The following is a 19,725-nucleotide window of genomic DNA, read 5'->3' as shown; positions in this document are numbered from 1 at the left end:
TCTACAAAGTATTTCTAATGGTTGTTGTACAAAATATTGATACAAGGTGGGGCTGTTTAACATTCTTTGTGGAAGAATTTTCCACTGATACCTTTTAACAGGTTGAACATTATTTATTTTTATTTTCATTTTTTAATATAAGTCTTTTATTGTCCCAAAAGACACCCCAAATCGTACATAAATGAAGAATCTTGTTTCTGGAGCTGGGTAACTGAGGTCTTACTCACCAACCTGCTGCATTGCTCCCTTTTCAGACACATAATTACCATCCAAAAACTTTCTGATATCCTTATTTTTAACTGTTGTGGCTTGCTGAATCAGAGCCACTGAATTTGAAACAAGTTCAATATCATTTCCTTCTAGGTTTAATTCATCCTTCTGGGCTTGAGGGACAGAAAAAGCAATGCCTGTGCTTATCCAAACCCTGTGGAAGTATTTTTCACCCAAGAAATTTCAGATTTCAACCAAAGGCCCATTCTCCTGAATAACAACATTGATGGGGAAGTGGGCATACACAGACCTCATCTTGTAGTAGAAGCCCAGTGTAACTCCCTTGATCATGTTCTGAACATGACTGCAGATGGTGCAGACAATGGCCAGTTCCTTTCTGTTACCCCACCATTTGTCAACCCAGAGCCTCTTCTTCTTCTTCCTGAGGAGACTCAGCTCTACATTGATGTGATTGAAGTCCCTCCAGTGGGTTCCCCAGGGGTCCTTCACAATGACTGTGTACCCCTTCAGGGTGATGTCCACATTTTCTGGAATGTCGACTGATTGCTGAGAATGGTCTTCATTCTCACAGTAGATCCAGGTTGAACATTATTATACGTAGGCACTGTGAAGGCAAATTTTTCTCTATCCTGTTCTTGTAAAAGTATAGTTAAAAAAGCAGTCTTTTAAATTAATCACTATAATAGACCATCCTTTAGGTAATAAAGAAGGCAAGCAAGTTGCAGACGGTAAAGAGCCCATTGACTGAGTCACCTTATTTATGGCTTTTAAATCTGTTAATATTCTACATTTTCCAGATTTATTTTCAATGACAAATATAAGAAAATTCCAAGTGTAATAGTATTTGCTCTGCCCATGACCTTGGGCTATATGGCCCAAAGGAGGTGGTGCTTCCTGTCATTGTATGTGACCTCTTATAAGGAAAGGGAGAAGCATCACATGCCCTTCTCCCTGCTCCTGCCTGCAAGGTGGATTCACTTCTGGTCAGATCAGAAGATGACTTCTGCTGTCTACTCCGTTCTGTAGTCATGAGTATATTTCCTCAATTTATATCTTAATAAATAAATTCTGTTACCCATTTAATAGATCATGTGGATTGATTGTATTATCCAAGGAGTGGTCAGTTCTTCAATATGTCGAGCATTTAGCTGCTCCTGTACCAGCTGTTCTAGTGTTGGTAAATTTTCTGATGACAAAGGCCATTCTTCTACCAACACAGGTTTGTCAGTTAATCATTTTAAAGGTAGGGTGGTTGGTAACTTTGAAAGACCAACCTCTAGAAGTTGAATATTTACTTCATGAAGAGGCCAATCTGGATGCAAACATTTGGGTGAAATTATTGTTACATCTACTCCTATGTCTAGTAAACCTTCAACTGCAATGCCATTTATTCGTATTTTTAGCTTTGGTCTCTGATCATTTATAGCAGTTAGTCAAAATACTTGTTTTCTTGTTTCTCTTGAACTTTTTATTCTATCTACTGAAGCTGTCTATCTTTGATTACATTCAGAGCAGTGTTGTTTTAACTACAGGCATTAAATCTCATAATTGCTCTGTAGATGAGTTTCTTGGACATTGACAGGGAATAATTGAATCAAATTTGATAATAGAGCCTGAAGGAAGCTCCTTATGGTGTTTCCACATGGCAAAGGGTTATGTTGCTTATCCCTTCTTGATCTGCATTCATTAGTCCAATGCCAGCCTTTGCCATATCTTCTGCGTACTCCAGAAGTATAGAGTCTTCTTTTTTTATTATCTTTATAAAAAACATTGTCTCTAGGAACACCTTGCCCACAATCCCTTTTCAAATGACCTTGCTTAAAACATCTGACATTTTAATTTTTCTTAAAACTTTTAGATAATTACTTCTTCTATCCAGAGTAAAATCATAAACATGAGATCCAACATCAGCTGTACTTTTTTTCAGGTTCTCACCCACACTTGAAATGTTTTAATGTGTTATCACAGTATCTCTTCTCTCACAGATTGCCTAAATTTTACAAACCAACCACAGTTTCCCCTCATATTTCTCTTTCCATTCCCCATGCCTCCCCTCGCTACCCACCCACCATCAACTCTCCAAAAGAGTGAAGCCTCCCATGGGGAGTCAACAAAGCCTGGTACATTCAGTTGAGGCAGGAACAAGCTCTTCCCCCCTGAAACGAAGCTGAGCAAGGCATCCTACCATAGGGAATAGACTCTAAAAAGCTAGCTCATGCACCAGGGATCGATCCTAGTATCTCCCCCAAACATACAAAGCTACACAACTGTCTCCCACATGCAGAAGTCCTAGTTTGATCCCATGCAGGTTCCACAGCTATTGATCTAGAGTTCACGAGTTCCCATAAACTTAGTTCAGTTGTCTCTGTAGATTTCCCCATCATGATCTTCAGCCCCCCTTGCTCATATAATCCCTCCTCCCTCTCTTACACTGGATTCCCAGATCTCAGCCTAGTTCAGCTATACTTTTAACCCATTCATCTCTTGGTACCAATCTTGCCTTCAAAGACCTAATCACATTTTGCATTATGAATTAACATTTTCAAAAGCCAAAGTATCAATTAATATTTGTCTAACTTCTAGATATAATACTATTCTATTTATAGTTGAAGTAATTCTTTGCAAAAAAAATCAGTGAAGGCTTCTTTTGGGCCTTATATAATTTTAGTAAATGACTCAGACCTCTTTCCTGATTTTTGAACCTTGTCCCAAGCATTTAGAGCTGCTAAACAACATATGACCAAGGTGTGATCATCAAATTCAAATTGCTTTTGTAACTCAATCTATTTTCCTTAACCTAGCTACTTATCATTGGAAATATTAATACCTCTAGCACCATTTCATTGTTCTATGTCTCTAGCTTCCTCTTTCCAGCATGTTCGCCATTTGTAACTGAGAATCAGCTTCCAATATTGATGTTGCCAAATCTTTCCAGTCTTGGGGGATAATTCTGTTCTGAGTTGCCTATGAATTTAGTATCTTCTTCACATAGGGTGAATGTATATAACATATGAAATGACTGCTTCCTTACATTCCCTCAAATTTAATATTTCTATAGGACTCCATTTAACTTGTTGATAACCTTAGGGGTCCCTATTGACTCCTGGTAGTTCTTATATAATGACTGGATAAACTAAGGCCTGGTTTCTAACAACCTTGGGTCATACCTCTACAGTTTCATCATGCAGTGGTGATGTAGGTTCTTGTCTAAATTCCTCTGTCTTTGAGTATTTTTCTTTTTTTCATTTATAAGCATTTTTAAGGCTTGTAGCTTATCAGTCCACTTTTAATGTTTGGCACACAAATCCACTATGGTTATTAAGGATAAAATTTGAATTACCAGACTGATAGCAATTATAATTGATATTGTGCCAATCTCAGTTAAGTCATTTATCTTTTCATTTTCTGCTTCTATTTTCAAGCAACCTAAAGTAGCATTATACAAAGTTTTAATGTCCTGTGTTATGGTATTTTCCATACCTAATGTGGGGAGGATTTTTCCTTTTAATATTGTTTAACTTTCTCCTTGAGGACTTCCCAGGTGTCTTATTAAATCTGGTGTTTTCTCATTTTGTACTGGCCAGAGTGATTTTGTTGTCTGTGTGGTCCTGCCTTGTATTTGAGTGCCAAATGTTTTGAACTAAATCCCAATCATTTGATTTTTATCAATTAACGACTTGAGAGCCAGCAGCTGGGCTGAAAACCTACTAGCTGAGAGAGGAAAAGAAAGCACACAGCTGAACATCCCCCTCTACTGAGGTTTGAGAAAAAGACTTTCTCCTATGCCATATCAAACAAAACTCCTCCAACTCAGTGTCCCTCCCTTCTATTTCCAGTGTGTCTCTCTATCCATCTTCCTGACTTCTCTTTACTATCTATGCTTTTCCCTGTCATCTGGTTACTTGCTCTGCCTATTGATCTATGGTTGATTTTATTTAATCCTGATTATAATATTCAAGGAGAAAGCTCTTGGATAAAAGTATGTGCTAGGGCTGAATCATGCCACAACTAGAAATAGGTTTTTCAATAAATAATGCAGTCCTAGGGTTTGCAGTGTCATCAAATACCCTGCAACATACATGTTCATAGCAGTTTCAATCACACAATGTTATAATTTGAAGTGATTCAAATATCTTTTAGTTTCCAAATGTATTGACATATCTGAGTGTGTTTCTATAATGGGAAGTAGATTTATTGCTGAACCATGGGAATCATAGAAGCATATATAAATGTCATATTTAGAAAAGCAAACAAGCCCAAAACATAAATACACATTCTGTCCTTCAAACAGATACTTTCAACTTTCAAAAGTAAGCATTGATCTGAATAATGTTGGACATTAAGGAGAGCATAAAAGTAAAAGGGAGAAGTACCAAGACAGAACGTCTGTAGTGATGGCAATATTCTACATTTTGATTAGAATAGGCATTTTGGGCACTTATATATTAGGTAACTTTCATCAATATGTGTTCTTAAAATCTTAAAATAGCCCAAGCCAAATATTACAAAAGCAAACAATACAAAACTAATGTGAAACTATATCTCACTACTATAGACAAGTAGATTGCTGACAGATAACTGGCATGATCATTTAAATAGAAAGCAAGCCGGTATGTGGGCCCCACAAGCCAAGCGTTAAAGAACAAGGTGATGGCTAAGTGTAAGAAAGTTTAGAAGAAATGAAGTCCTTAGAAATACAGTGTAATTTTCATGAGGGTAACTTGATTTGAATTGACCAAAAATTAGTGAAAGAATCAGAGTCAGGTACAATTTCAAAGTGTTTTCATTTTATTTGAAAGAAAAATAAACAGAACAATGGTAGGAACTGTGATCTTCAGACTTTTCAAAGATGTAATACTGTATATTATATTTTAACTGTGATTAAAATACAGTAAAATCAGTGAAACAGTTGAGCTCACAATGAAATTATCTAATAAATATGTTATCACTGTTACTGATATCACTAACATTTAGTCTATTGAACAGTTTCTTAGTTGAATCTACATGTATCTATATCTATATACATTAAGAGAAGAAACACAGGACCATTTAAATTGGCACAGAAAACATGACAGTATCTAATATTTTGTTTTAATAAAATTACTCAGAAAAATAAAAATATAAGGCAGTGATTTTCATAGTTTGGGTTGATACTCTTTTGGGGGTCAAATCACCCTTTCTCAGGGGTCACCTAAGACCATCAGAAGATGAAAATATTTACATTACAATTCATAATAATAGCAAAATTATAGTTATGAAGTAGAAAGAAAAATAATTTTATAGTTGGGGTCACCACAACATGAGGAACTGTGTTAAAGGATCACAGCATGAAAAATGTTGAGAACCATTGATAAAAGGGAACATGTTCAATATGATAATCTTTGAAAAACTCATTGCTAACATTCATGGTTTTCTTCCTAAGGGTAAGTATTAGGACAGGGTTGTCTGCATTTGTTACTGCATCTTAATAATGTTCTGATTCAAAAAAAAGGAAGTAAAAGTTAACCAACGTAGGGAAGCACAACACTTCCTATTCACAGATGATATGACCCTATATACAAATGACCCTACAGAAGCTATCAATGACACTCAAGAATAGAATTTGGGAATCAGTTATCTTGAATTCTTAGCAAAGCTAATTAAAAAAATCAAAATATACCTAAGGATCTCTAATTCATTAAGTTTTTCCACACTTATAATGCTAAATCCTAAGAGTAAATTCAGACAGTTCAATTATAATAAAAGTTACAAAGAAATAAAGAAGACTAAATCTGAGGAGGTTAAAAAAATTATTGTGCACTAAAATCTACAGGAAATTGCTGAATAAAGAAGACAAAGAAATGTAAAATTATCCTGTATTCATGAATTAAAAGTTGTAATATAGTTAGTGTATATACAACTACTTTTAAGATCTATGGATTCATCAAAATCTTTCATATGAAACTCTCAAAGAATTAGTGAACTAGTATATTTAAAAAGAATTAATGCAGAAAGATTTAAAGTATACTTACATTAGTCTTTAGTTATGTGTATTTTGATACATAATTGAATCATATACATAAATGAAAAATATAAAATAGCCCACAGTCTAAAAGATAACAGCAAAAATTCTAGGTAACCTTAATTTTGGTGTTAAATTTGTAGACAAAACACAAAAACACTACCTAAAAATGAGGTAGAATTTTGATCATTATAATTAAATATGACTCAATAAAAGACTTCTTGGGGGCTAGTGAGATGGCCCAGAGTTTAAGAGCACTTGCTATTCTTCCAGAGGACAGGAGTTTGTTTTTCTGCACCCATTTTGGCAGACTGACAACCACCTGCAAATGCTGTTCCAGGAGATCTGACATTTTTTTCTGACTTTTGTTGGCACCCTCACATACACAACGTCCACTCATCCAGACATGCATACATAAACATAAATAAAAATATTTAAATATCACTTTTCTGTTTTTCTTTTATTTAAAATATATTTTTTCATTGACTGTATTATGACTACAATTTTCCCTCCTCTAACTCCTTCAAGATCTTCCCTACCTCTCCTCCCACCAGAATTCACACATTTTCCTTCTCTCCTTAGAAAACAAGCAGACATCTAAAGAATAAGAATAAAACAAAATACAATTAAAAATAATAAAGAAAGGACAAAACATAAGAAAAAAGGCCGAAGAAAAACACAAGAAACACAAATGGACACACAGACACATATGTTCAAACACACAGGAACCACATAAAAACACAAAATTAGAAGCCATAATATGTACATAAAGTGCATGTAAGAAGAAAAAGCCCAGGCACATGACACAACATTATGAGACAACCTCCCGCCCCAATGCCATTGAGTTTGTTTAGTGTTGACTGTCTTCACTACAAAGCAATTCTTAAGTGAAAGAAAAAATAGGCCATCATTTAGAATGAAACACAAAACATGTATTCATATATTTCCAAAGTATGAAATGAACTCTTTTTTTAATTATAAGAGGCTTTTAGATTTTATTCTGTAAACATATATTTACCTCAGTCTTTATATATAAATCTTTATTCACCAAATAATTTTATCTTTTATTCTTTTTGTTTTATTATTATTGTTTATTCATTTTACATACCAACCACAGATCTCTCTCTCATCTCTCCTCCCGGTCCCCACCACCTTTACCCTCCCACCCCTCATCCCCTCCTCCAACAAGGTAAGTTCTCCCATGCACAAACAGCTAAGCTTAGTACATTCAGTTGAGGTAGGACCAAGACCCTCCCTGCTTTATCAGGGGGTGAGCAAAGTATCTGATCACAGATAATGGGATCCAGAAAGCCAGATCATGCACTAGTGATAGATCCTGATTACATTGCCAGGCAGCTCTCAAACAGACCCAGCTACACATCTGTCTCCATTATGCAGAGGGTCTAGTACAGTCCCATGCAGGTTCAACAGCTGTCAGTCTAAAGTTCATGAGTTCTTTGGGCTTGGTTCAGTTGTCTCTGTAGATACTGTAGCAGAATTGTTAGAAGGTCTTATTAATAAAAACAAACCTGAAGCCAGGTATTGGGGTGAATGCTGGAAGATCAGAGAAGCAGAACAAGCCACAGCTTTCTCACCTCACCAATTCCTCAGATGATCCTGTTTCCTCACACTGGAAGCCTCTGAGTTCTCATCCAAAATGAATCTCAGCTGAACTGCTTCTCAAAAGCCTAAAAGCTTAACCAACCTAGTTTCTGGTGTTCACGCCTTATATACCTTTCGGCTTTTGCCCTCACTTCCTGGGATTAAAGGCTCACTTCTTGGGATTAAAGGCGTGAGTCACCATGCCTGGTTGTTTCCAGTATGGCTTTAAACTCACAGAGATACAGAAGGATCTCTTCCTCCCAAGTGATAGGATTAAAGACATGTGCACCACCATTTTCTGGCCTTTATATCTAGTGGCTGTTCTGTTCTCTGACTTGAGATAAGTTTATTAGGGTACACAATATTTTGGGTAACACAATACCACCACAAGATACACAAATGATAAATGGGCCAAGAAAGAAATCAGAGAAACCTTGCCCTTTACAATAGCCACAAATAATATAAAATACCTTGAGGATAACTCTAACCAAGCAAGTGAAAGACCTGTATGATAAGAACTTTAAGTACTTGAAGAAAGAAATTGAAGAAGATATCAGAAAATGGAGAGATCTTCCATGCTCATGGATGGGTAGAACCAACATAATAAAATGGCAGTCTACAGATTCAATGCAATCCCCATCAAAATCCCAACACAATTCTTCACAGACCTCAAAAGAACAATACTCAACTTCATATGGAAAAACAGAAAACCTAGAATATCTAAAATAATCCTTTACAATAAAGCAACTTCTGGAGGCATCACCATCCCTGACTTCAAGCTCTACTATAAAGATCTAGTAATAAAAAAAAGCTTAATATTGGCATAAAAACTGACATGTGGACCAATGAAATTGAATTGAAGATCCTGACATTAATCCACATACCTATGAACACCTGATTTTTTTTTTTACAAAGAATCCAAAATTGTACAATGGAAAAAAGAAACCATCCTCAACAGATGGTGCTGACATAACGGGACATTATCCTGTAGAAGATTGCAAATAGATCCATATCTGTCACCATGAACAAAACTCAAAGCCATGTGAATCAAAGACCACAACATAAATCCAGCTACACTGACCCTGTTAGAGGAGAAAGTAGGAGGTAGTCTTGAATGCATTGGCACAGGAGACCACTTCCTAAATATAACACCAGCAGCTCAGACACTGAGAGCAACAATTAATAAATGGGACCTCCTGAAAATGAGAAGCTTCTGTAAGGCAAAGAACATAGCAAATAAGACAAAACAACAGCCTACAGAATGGGAAATAAACTCTTAAAAACTTAGCAATAAGGAAAAAAAAAGACAATCTTGTTAAAGAATGAAGTACAGAAATGACCCTTTTAGAAAAGAATAGAAGTAGATCTGGAGGAGAGAGGAGGTTGGGGAAAGGGACTGGAAGTAGCTGAGGGAGGGGAAACTGTGGTTGGGATGTAATATAGATGAAAGAGAATAAAAATACATAAATAAATAGACAAATTATTTAATAAGAAAAGGAAAAACATGGGCTTCCAGGAGATAATAAAAATATATAATAAAATAAGATAAAATGAAAACCATCATATTCAAATTGGACAAGATATTCCAACAGAAAAAAAATAAAAGAACCCAAGAGAAGGAACAAGAGTCAGATTCCCACTCATTCACATATTCGGGAGTCCCATGAAAGTACTAAACTGAAAGTTGTAATAAATATGCAGAAGACCTGGTACAGACCTTTGTACACCATTTGCTTTCTGCTTCAGTCTCTGTGAGTCTGTATGAGCTTTGCTCAGTTGTTTTAGCGGTACTAGTTCTCCTAATATCCTCTGTCCCCTCTCCTTACACTCTTTCTGCCTATTTTTACTGTGGGGTACTCTGAGCTCAGAGGGGTGGGATTTGATGGAGACATCCCATTTAGAGCTCTGTGTTCCAAGGTCTCCTCTCTCTCTCTGTCTCTGTTTCTCTCTTTCTGTCTTTCTTTAATGTCAGTCTGCAAGTCTCTGTGTGTTTCCATCTGCTGCTGGAGGATGCTTCTCTGATGATGGCTGAATAAGGCAATGATATGAGTATCCAGATTATCGTTAGGAGTCATTTTTATCATTCCTTTATTTTTTTTAGAACAGTGATATTTGGTTTTAACATGGGTGCCTGGGCTATCTTGTCTGTGATTTTTAATCATCCAAGCAGTGTTGGAAATGGGTTTTATGTCATGAAGTCATAAGTCAACTCAGATATTGGTTGGTTATTCTTACAAGCTTTGTGCCACCATCACTCTAGCAGGCAGCGCAGCATTGTAGATCAAAGGTATTGTGGTTGGGTTGATGTTTACATTTCTTGTTTGGTAGCATGCAGAGTATCTTCCCATATCAAAGACATTATAACCAGGGATAAAATTTCTAAGTAGGCACCAGCTTGGCCTCTTCATGTTTAATGAGCTGTGTGAGTGTTGTCTTCACAATGGGGACTTGCTATCAGTTTGTGAAGAGCAATCTGTTGTCTTGGCAACAGCTTGGGTTGTTGGGGGATTTCTATGGGACCCTTTAGGCCAAAAACTCAAATGACTACAACTTATTCCCATCACTGGAAGCTTCATTTGGTGACAAGAAATGGCCAGTAGGGATTCCGGCTCCTTCATTATTTGAAGATTTCATTAGGATAATGGAAATGTGACAAAGTGATATAATTTCCTTCCTTTGCTAGGATATTAAAGGAAATTTTGATATTATTTATAACTCCTTTTAATGAACATTTTGAGGAAAGCATTGTATTTTTTACCATGCACAATTTGTTGTAATATTTTATCACAATGAAAAGAAATTACAGTCTTTATCACTTGCTAAATGTATTTTTTAATCCTGAGTGAAAATTCAAGTATTTTAAAATATATTTGATCTTGAATTTCAATGAATATATTTTCTTATTTATACTATTGATATTGTTAATTGCAATAATTACCTTTTGAATGTTATACCAACCTGATATTCTAAGAGCAAATCCCAGATTATTTATCACTTGGAGAAGGTTTACATTGTTTATTTTTTGTGTGTGTGTATTTGAGTTGTACTTAACTAACAGAGGATGAAGGTCTGAAATAATATTATTTTTAAGTGCCTCTGAGTTTGGACAATGGGACTATATTTGCCTTATATGAGCACTTAAGCTCCAATTTTTCTTCTTCTACTTTCTGTAAAAAGGTTTATATAAGATTGGTGATGATGATTTCCCCACATGAATATTTTACAGAATTCAGCAACATTTTCTTATGAGAACATTTCTAACAGTAAATTTAAAATGTTAGCAGTTTAAAACTTTCAGATTTTTACAAACTAACTTAATCCAATAGAAAGCAATATATGTGAGCCTGTATGCATTCTATGTCAATCATTTGCTGAAAACAACAAATAGGGTAGACGTGGCCTTATAAAATATATATCTGCCATATATATTTTAAACAACACAAGGATATTGTTTGGTAGCATTTGTTGTCTGGTTCAGGTAGGGTCAGTTGGAGTCAGTAAAGTTCCAGCTCTTGTAAAACTCTGTTGAAATTTTCAGTAAAGTATTCTTCATTCCTTCTCCACATGATGCTTTCTATTCTGTTCAATAAAAGACAGAGCAAAAGACCTGTGTTAGTTACACAGATGCATACACAAGAACAGACACATTCAAAGACAACATTTAAGCAAAAATAAGTTTCAGACTCAGAGCAGAAAGATTACAGATAGGGACATGGGGAAAGAAAAATAAAGAATTCAAATGTGGACTCATTCTTGATAAAAATTACTCCAAATGGAAGCATTTTAATTTCTTTTTTTAATGTATCACTGATTAATTTTAGGCACTCTGAAGTTATTACTAAACCATTTAAAAGATATACTTAAATGCTTGGAAAAAATTATTTGAAACATAACAATATTTGATGAAAAATATTATTTTTATTTACTAATGAATGCTATAAAAGCAGAATCTTATTGCAATGAATTTTATTGTTCACATTGCATATTTCAATACTTTAATGTGTTATAAACTCATTTATCAAAATGTCTAAACTGATTGTCTATCATGGTTAAGAAGTTACTATTTGTATATTAACCAACTCTTCTATAGTAATTATTGTATATTTTCTTATTTCCCCAGTTGAAAACAGAAAGCATTTTACTAGTCTGGAAATTATCCTAGGTCTTTGCCAATTGCATCTGAGCTTGAGTCCTCACTCTGATTATCATTAACAATATGTATTTAAGCAATTTAGTAAAAAAATTAAATATTTTGTCTGCTTATTATAAATGAACTAAGCACTATTACTGCTTCATTCTCTTTTTAAACTAAATTATGTTATAGATATAAAGAGCTAGGTATTTGTTATGAGCATAGTAAATACCTAATGATGGGTAAGTATGGGTAGAATGAATTATTTGATAAGCAATTTACTAAATTAACAATTTCTTGCAAAATCAAAGAAAAGCAACTGATATCTGGTTTAGGATGGCTCTTGCTTTCAATATCTGAGGCAGATAAAAAGGGAAGCCCTTTTAATTCTATAAGGATATATACAGTAGCAATAAGCAGGACAGGAAATACTAAAACTTACATAATAATTTAGCCAATTTGTCATCTCTTAAAATATCAGGAAATAGCCGGGCGGTGGTGGCGCACGCCTTTAATCCCAGCACTTGGGAGGCAGAGCCAGGCGGATCTTTGTGAGTTCAAGGCCAGCCTGGGCTACCAAGTGAGTTCCAGGAGAGGCTCAAAGCTACACAGAGAAACCCTGTCTCGAAAAACCAAAAAAAAAAAAAATCAGGAAATAATTCAATGAATTGAATTTTGACAAATTACTGTGCTTCAAGTACTCATTTATTGCAAACTATTATTTTAATCCACAATTATAATAGTCAGAAGGCAGAATAGGAGGAACCCTGTAGGTAGTCCTCTACAGCAACAATAATGTTTATATACCCACAGACAGAGGTGTCTTTATGGGATTATTGTGACTAAAATAAGTTGGAGATCCTTAATGGAGTCCAAGACCAAAGATGCATGTTTAAACATAGCAGATTGCATACAAGTGGGAAACTTGCTGAACTGTGTTCCCAAGTACCTACTTGAAAATTTTCTTGTCTTTTCATGGACTGTAACAGGTTCATATGTTTTTCATATATTCAAACCAAATTATATAGTATGCACTACTGACATAGTCATATTCACCAGTACATTGAGTTTAATGATATCAGTCCTCATTATATAACTAGAAGCATAATTTTTCACTCTTACCATAGCTTCATTCTGAGAGAAAGGCTCTGCATATCTAGGAACATGCCAAGACACATAATTTTCTGTACCACTAGAAATAGACTCTCAAATCATTCTCACAAAGATGTGAATGGTGTTTCTCATTACACTCCAGCTACAGTGAAGTTTGGCAGTGTTTGTTCTCTATTTCCCTGTTTGAAAACCCAGACAAATTTTTTTATCTTTTGCACAGCCCCAAATAAATACCCAGGGGATTTGTTTTGCCAATCACTGGATCCAATAAAGAAAAGGAAAATGATTAGGCTTCCTTATGAAGAAAGAATATTCAGGCATCTATTCTATAAGGTGACTTAGAAGTTATGCACTGGTGTCTAGTTAGGGTTACTCAGAGCAGTGACACAGTTAGTAATACATCACATATTGCCTTTTCTGTTTTTCTCATACACTCTACAAGCTCTGTAATTTCTGATTCTAGATATCAGTTGTCAAATGAGTTGCCACATCTAAATCTATGTCTAAAGCTTTGGGAGTTGTAAACCAGCACACGGTTTTTTAAAAAAATATTTTGAGATTATAACGTAATTACATATTTTGTCCTTCCCTTTCCTCTCTTCAAACCCTCCAATGAACCCATCCCTGCTCTTTTTTCAAATTTAGAGTATATTTGTTCATTAATGTTTTTTCCATATGCATGTATGTGAGTACATGAATACAATATGTTATATCTCTATAATGTTATATATATATACATATATAATATATATTATATATATAATGCTTTCAGAGCTAATCAGTTATCATTGGATACCCAACTTTTGTGATCATCTCCTTATTTCAGCACTTCTCTGGTATCTAATTCTTTGTGTAGCTTAGCTTTTAGGCCCATTTTTATAGTTTTATACAGCATCTAACAGTGGGATTATAGTTAATCCTACTCACTAATGAAATAAGCAAGAAGAACCTATTACTGATAGTAAGGGGGTATGATTATTATCTAGCATGCTGTCAAGTAACATTTTCCTAATCTGCCAAAGTGCTACAGATTAGAACTTCAAGAATAGGAATTTGTGTGTGTGATAGTTTTCTGGCATTTGAAGGGAATAGGAAGACTGTCATATAGTGTTATTTGTTTAAACCTAAGAACTTATACAGAAGAGGACCAACACATCTATGTTATCCAATCTCCACTATGTACATTCTATAAAAGGTGAAGGAATCCAAGACAGTACTAAAAACAACTGTCATCTTTTGCAGCTTGGTAAGAAGCCTTTTTTTATTCATAGAGATAGAAATCTTGCTAAGGAATGTATATATGTAGTATTGGTGGGATTTAAATTGAGATTATGGATAAAATACAAGGCTAGAAGGGGAAGGATTATTATTATGAGATAAGCCTTCTGTTGTGACTCAAAATTTATGATCTTACAAAATAAATCTTTAGCCAAATCTAGAGCTGTGCTGGAGTGAATTTTCAAAGCTTGTACATAAGGACCACCCATATATTGAAGAGGACATGATGGGTTGCAGAAAGTTAGAGGAGTAGTCTAAAGGTAGGCATAGCAATTTAAATGTGTTTATTTTATATGACATAATCATCCTTTAATATCTTAGTAGAGATTATATAATATTCTCTTTGTTAACAGTAGTACTTATAGGGGCACCAGAATCTTCCAGAAGCTGTGTGCTGGGTGTTCTCAAAATCAAGGGTTAAAAGAGAGACTTTTGGTTGGACTGGAATTTTCAGATAAAGGAGAGTAATAAAATTCTGGCTTCATGGAGGTCAGGTATCAGCATTTACCACTCAAGATCAACGTGAATTTAATAATCATGGTGGATGACAAAGGCAGATTCATAACTTACTGCAAATTTGATATGTCAGAGTCTAAAGGAGTCATAAAATATGGTGCTTTTAGAGAAAGTTTCAGTGAACAATTAGTAAGTCAGAAGCTGGTGATCAAAGAAGTAGTATTACTGTCACAAAGAAAATTTCTTAATCCTGGACCAGATTGGAGCCCAAAAGATACATGATCATTAAGAAGTGGGATATGACCCTCCACAGGTCTACCACTGTGATCAATAATATATAACGTTCTTCACATACTTCCCTAAAAGTGAGTATACTCCTATACTGGAAAAACAACATAGACAAAAGTGAATATTTAGATATTTTCCAGGGTCCTAGAAGGTGTATTCCCCCTTCTGTCATGAGTATAACATGTGATGGTGGACTCACTGTCAGACTTCCAGATGACAGGCTATTGGTGTAGGGTTGACTTATATTGATCTTATGAGAGTCAAAGGCTCCCGTGTAAACAGCCTATAAAAAAAGAGAAAGTGTTAACATGTTTGTTTACAACCCAAAAATATGTGAAAACATGTTCTGGGTTCATGTAGACACAAGAAACTTATACCCATGTGCTTTATGATAAATTTGCAGTGCATGGCTGATTTTATACTTCCCATAGTGAGGCAAGACCAGCCACACTATATTCACAAGATGTGACACTTCATAAATTGCATCTGGTTTCTTAAGTTCTATATATATTTTGGAAATCATCCCTCTGTCAGATGTGGGGTTGGTGGAGGTCAATTAATTCTTATTTTGAAGGCTGCCATTGTGTCTTATTGATGATATCCTTTGTCTTAAAGAATCTTTTCAATTTCATGAGGTCCCATTTATTAATTGTAGATATCAGTAACTGTGCTATTGGTATTCTATTAAGGAAGTTGTCTCCTGTGTCAGTGCTTTCAAGGCTATTCCCCACATTATTTTCTACTAGGTTCAGTATATCTGGATTTATGTTGAGGCCTTTGATCTACTTGGAATTGAATTTTGTACACATTGATAGATATGGACCTATTTGTATTCTTCTACATGCATATATCCAGTAAGACAGCACCATCTTTTGAAGATGCTTTCTTTTTTCCTTTGTATAATTTTGGCTTCTCTGTCAAAAATCAGTTGTCTATAGGTGTGTAGATTCATGTGTAGGTCTTTGATTCAATTCCATGGATCTGTCTGTTTTTATGCCAATAACATGGTTTTTATTACTATATTTCTCTAGCACAGCTTGAATTCAGGGATAGTGATATCTCTGGAAGTTCTTTTATTGTACAGTATAGGTTTATCAGGAAACTAGATATAAACAGACCAAATAATCCAATTAAAAAAGGGGTATAGATCTAAGCAGAAGAATCTCAAATGACCTAGAAACACTTAAGGAGATGTTCAACATCCTTAGCCATCAGGAACATATGGTGGTATTTTATTTGTACTGAAATGTGATTTTAATTGTATGTTGATAAATAAAGTTGCCCAGGGGTCAGAGCTATTAGAGCCATAGCAAGAGTGTGGCGGTGGTGGCACACGCCTTTAATCCCAGTACTTGGTAGACAGAGCTAGGAAGATCTCTGTGTGTTCAAGGATACAGCCAGCATTGGAGACACATGCCTTTAATCTCAATCCCAACCATAGAAGACCTGGAAGTCTCTACAGACAGGCAGTGATGAGGCAGTCATGTGCTTGGGTTTACAACCAATGAGAAGACAGAACAAAAAGACTATATAAAGACAAACACACAGGAAGTAGGTCTCTTTTGGAGAGGTCTCTTGGCTTAAGAGGCTAGCTGCAGGGTAAGGCTCTTAGCTCTGATCTCTTGGCTTTCTTCTTTGCATTGGTTCTGTGTTTCTTATTTAATAAGATAGTTGGTTACATCTACAGGAAAATGCAAATCAAAATGACTCTGAGATTCCATCTCACACATGTCAGAATGGCTAAGATCAAAAACACAAGAGACAGCCCATGCTGGAGTAGATGCAGAAGAAGGAGAACACTCCTCTATTGTTGGTGACAGTGTAAACTTGTACAGCTACTTTGGAAGTCAGTGTGGTGGTTTCTCTGAAAACTTGGTAATCAATCTACCACAAGACCCAGCCATACCACTCTTGGACATATACCCAAAGAATGTTCAATCATAACTCAAGGACACTTATTCAACTGTGTTCATAGAAGCTTTATTCATAATAGCCAGAAACTAGAAACAACCTAGATGTCCCTCAAGAGAAAAACAGATAAAGAAAATGTGGTACATTTACACATTGAAGCATCACCCAGCTGTTAAAAACAAGGACACCAGGGAATCTGAAAGCAAATGGATGGAACTAGAAAAAAAATCATCCTGAGTGGGGCAATCTAGACCAAGAAAGACATACATGGTATGTACTCACTCATAAGTGGAAATTAGCTGTAGAATAAAGTATAACTATGCAACAATTGACAGACCCAGTGAGACTATGTAACAAGAAAGGTTCATGGGTGGATGCCCAGAACTCCATAGGAAGGGAAAATAGAAGAGATTTTGTGAGTAGAGCGAGGGCAGGTGGGGGTGGGAACATGAGTGATCAGATTGTGAGGGACAGAGGGATAGAGTACTGAAAGAGACTACTGGAAAGGTGGTCATTTATGGGTCAGGTAAGAAAAAAAATGGAGCAAAGGAATCTCCTAGGAACCTACAAGGCTGACCTCAGCTATGACTTCTAGCAATAGCAGATATGTAGCTTGAACTGGCCATCCCCTGTGGTCAGATTGGTGCCTACCCCAATTGTCATCAGAGAGGCCTCATCCAGCTACTGATGAAAACAGATTCAGACTCACAGCCGAACATTATGCGGAATTCAGAGAATCCTGTAGAAAAGGGGGAGGGAGAAAGGGTAGTAAGACTCATAGGGGTCAAGGACATGACAAGAAAACTTACAGAGTCAATTCACCTCACCTCATAGGGGCTCAGAGAGACTGAACCAAAAACCAGGAGCCTGCATGGGACTGACCTAGGCACTCTGCAAACATGTTACACAGTTGTATAGCTTGGCCTCTTGTGGGACTTGTAATACTGGGAACAAGGGCTATCTCTGACAAGTTTACTGGTTTTGGGGACCCTATTTCTTTTCCTGGGTCACCTTTTCCAGTCTTAATACATCAGAGGATGCTTAGTTTTACTGCAACTTGATATGCCATGTTTTATTGATACTTATGAGAGCCTGCCATTTCCTGGATAGAAATGGAGTAGTGGATTGGTGGGTGGAAACAGAGAGGATGGGGTCGGGGGATGGACTGGGAGGAGATTAGGAAGGAGAAACTTCGACTCAGATGTAAAATAAATAAATATATTAATTAATGAATCAATTAATTTTTTAAATAAAAATAAATAAACTGCAAAAAAAAGAATATCAATGTCAAACATACAGAGAATTTTAAAATCAGCTAGAGAAAAGATATTTTTCACTCATACAAAAAGTCACATAAGGCTTTCTATGCAATTCTGAACAGAAACCCTGTAAGTCATAGGGGAAAGAGTGTATATACTCATGATGCTAAGAAAAGAACTCCCATCAAGAACTTTACAGTTGTCAAAAATGTTCTGCCCTGATGAAGGACAGACAATGACATTCATAGGTAAACAAAACTGCAGAGAGTTTATTGATGGGGGAATATCTTTCTGTATGCTGTGAATTTGTGTTGCTCTGATTGGTTGATAAATAAAGCTGTTTGGCCAATGGTGAGGCAGAATAGAGTTAGGCGGGATACTCTAACTAGAGAGAAGGAAGGAGAAAGGCAGAACAGAGAGGACACAGCCAGCAACAGTCATGAGAAGCAAGATGTTAAGATACCGGTAAGCCATGAGCCACATGGCAAAGTATAGATTTATAGAAATAGGTTAATTTAAGATGTAAGATCTAATTAGCAAGAAGCCTGAGCCAACAAGCCATATAGTTCATAATTAATATAAGCCTCTTTGTGTTCATTTGGGTCTGAGTAGCTACAGGACTTTTAGGAGCGGTGGCCGGGTGGGCACAGGAAAACTTTCTATGTCTATTATACTAATTGCTAAAGGGTGTTCTTATTGAGATGAAATGATGTAAGCTATCACTAGTGGACATATATTTAGGAACAAATCAATGGTAAATACAAATATATAATCAAATTCACAATATTCCCTCATACAAATAGTGGTAAATTACTTTTAACTCTCATAGCAAAATTTAAAAAAATACTAAAAATAACTGTAGCTACAATAGTTTTTAATGACCACACAATATAAAATGAAAAATGTGACAATACAATAAAACATGACCTTGAGAAGAAGTGAGAGACCTTTGTATGTAACTTATCAGGCTTAAAACATAAGGCTGTGTCTGTAACATATATTATGTTTATTAGATACATATACACAAAGATGAGATAAAATGAAGAGTATCAATATGAAAATATATATTATGTTTATTAAATACATATATACAAAAATGAGATCAAATGAAGAGTATCAATATGAAAATATACAATAGAAGAATAGTGCAAAGGATCAAAAGTACTATAACACAGTCATATCACAACTGAAATAGTAATCTTAAGTCCTTATCTATCAATAATTAAATAAGAATAAATTAATTAATTTAATTTGAAGATATTAGTTGAATACATTAACAAAATAGTGAGATCCAAGGCTGGAGACAGGTAAGCTGAAGAAATATACTAATTTAGAGATTCAGATCTCTTACTGTTCTTATAGAGGTCCTGCATTTGGTTCCTGGAACCATACTGTGTAGCTAGATTTTTCCTTCCTGGCCCACTATCAGGGCAAATCTCTCTCACCTGCCAGTC

General features: G+C 35.5%; 1 pseudogene; it reads right to left on the bottom strand.

Annotated features, from left to right (window-relative positions):
* Window positions 1-219: 219 nt before the first annotated feature.
* LOC131900219 (large ribosomal subunit protein uL6-like) overlaps window positions 220-19,725 on the bottom strand; it is a 60,900-nt pseudogene continuing 41,394 nt past the window's right edge.

This window comes from Peromyscus eremicus, chromosome X (genome assembly GCF_949786415.1).
Source record: "Peromyscus eremicus chromosome X, PerEre_H2_v1, whole genome shotgun sequence".
In the NCBI taxonomy this organism is placed as follows: Eukaryota; Metazoa; Chordata; class Mammalia; order Rodentia; family Cricetidae; genus Peromyscus; species Peromyscus eremicus.
This window is presented reverse-complemented; position numbering and strand designations above follow the sequence as displayed.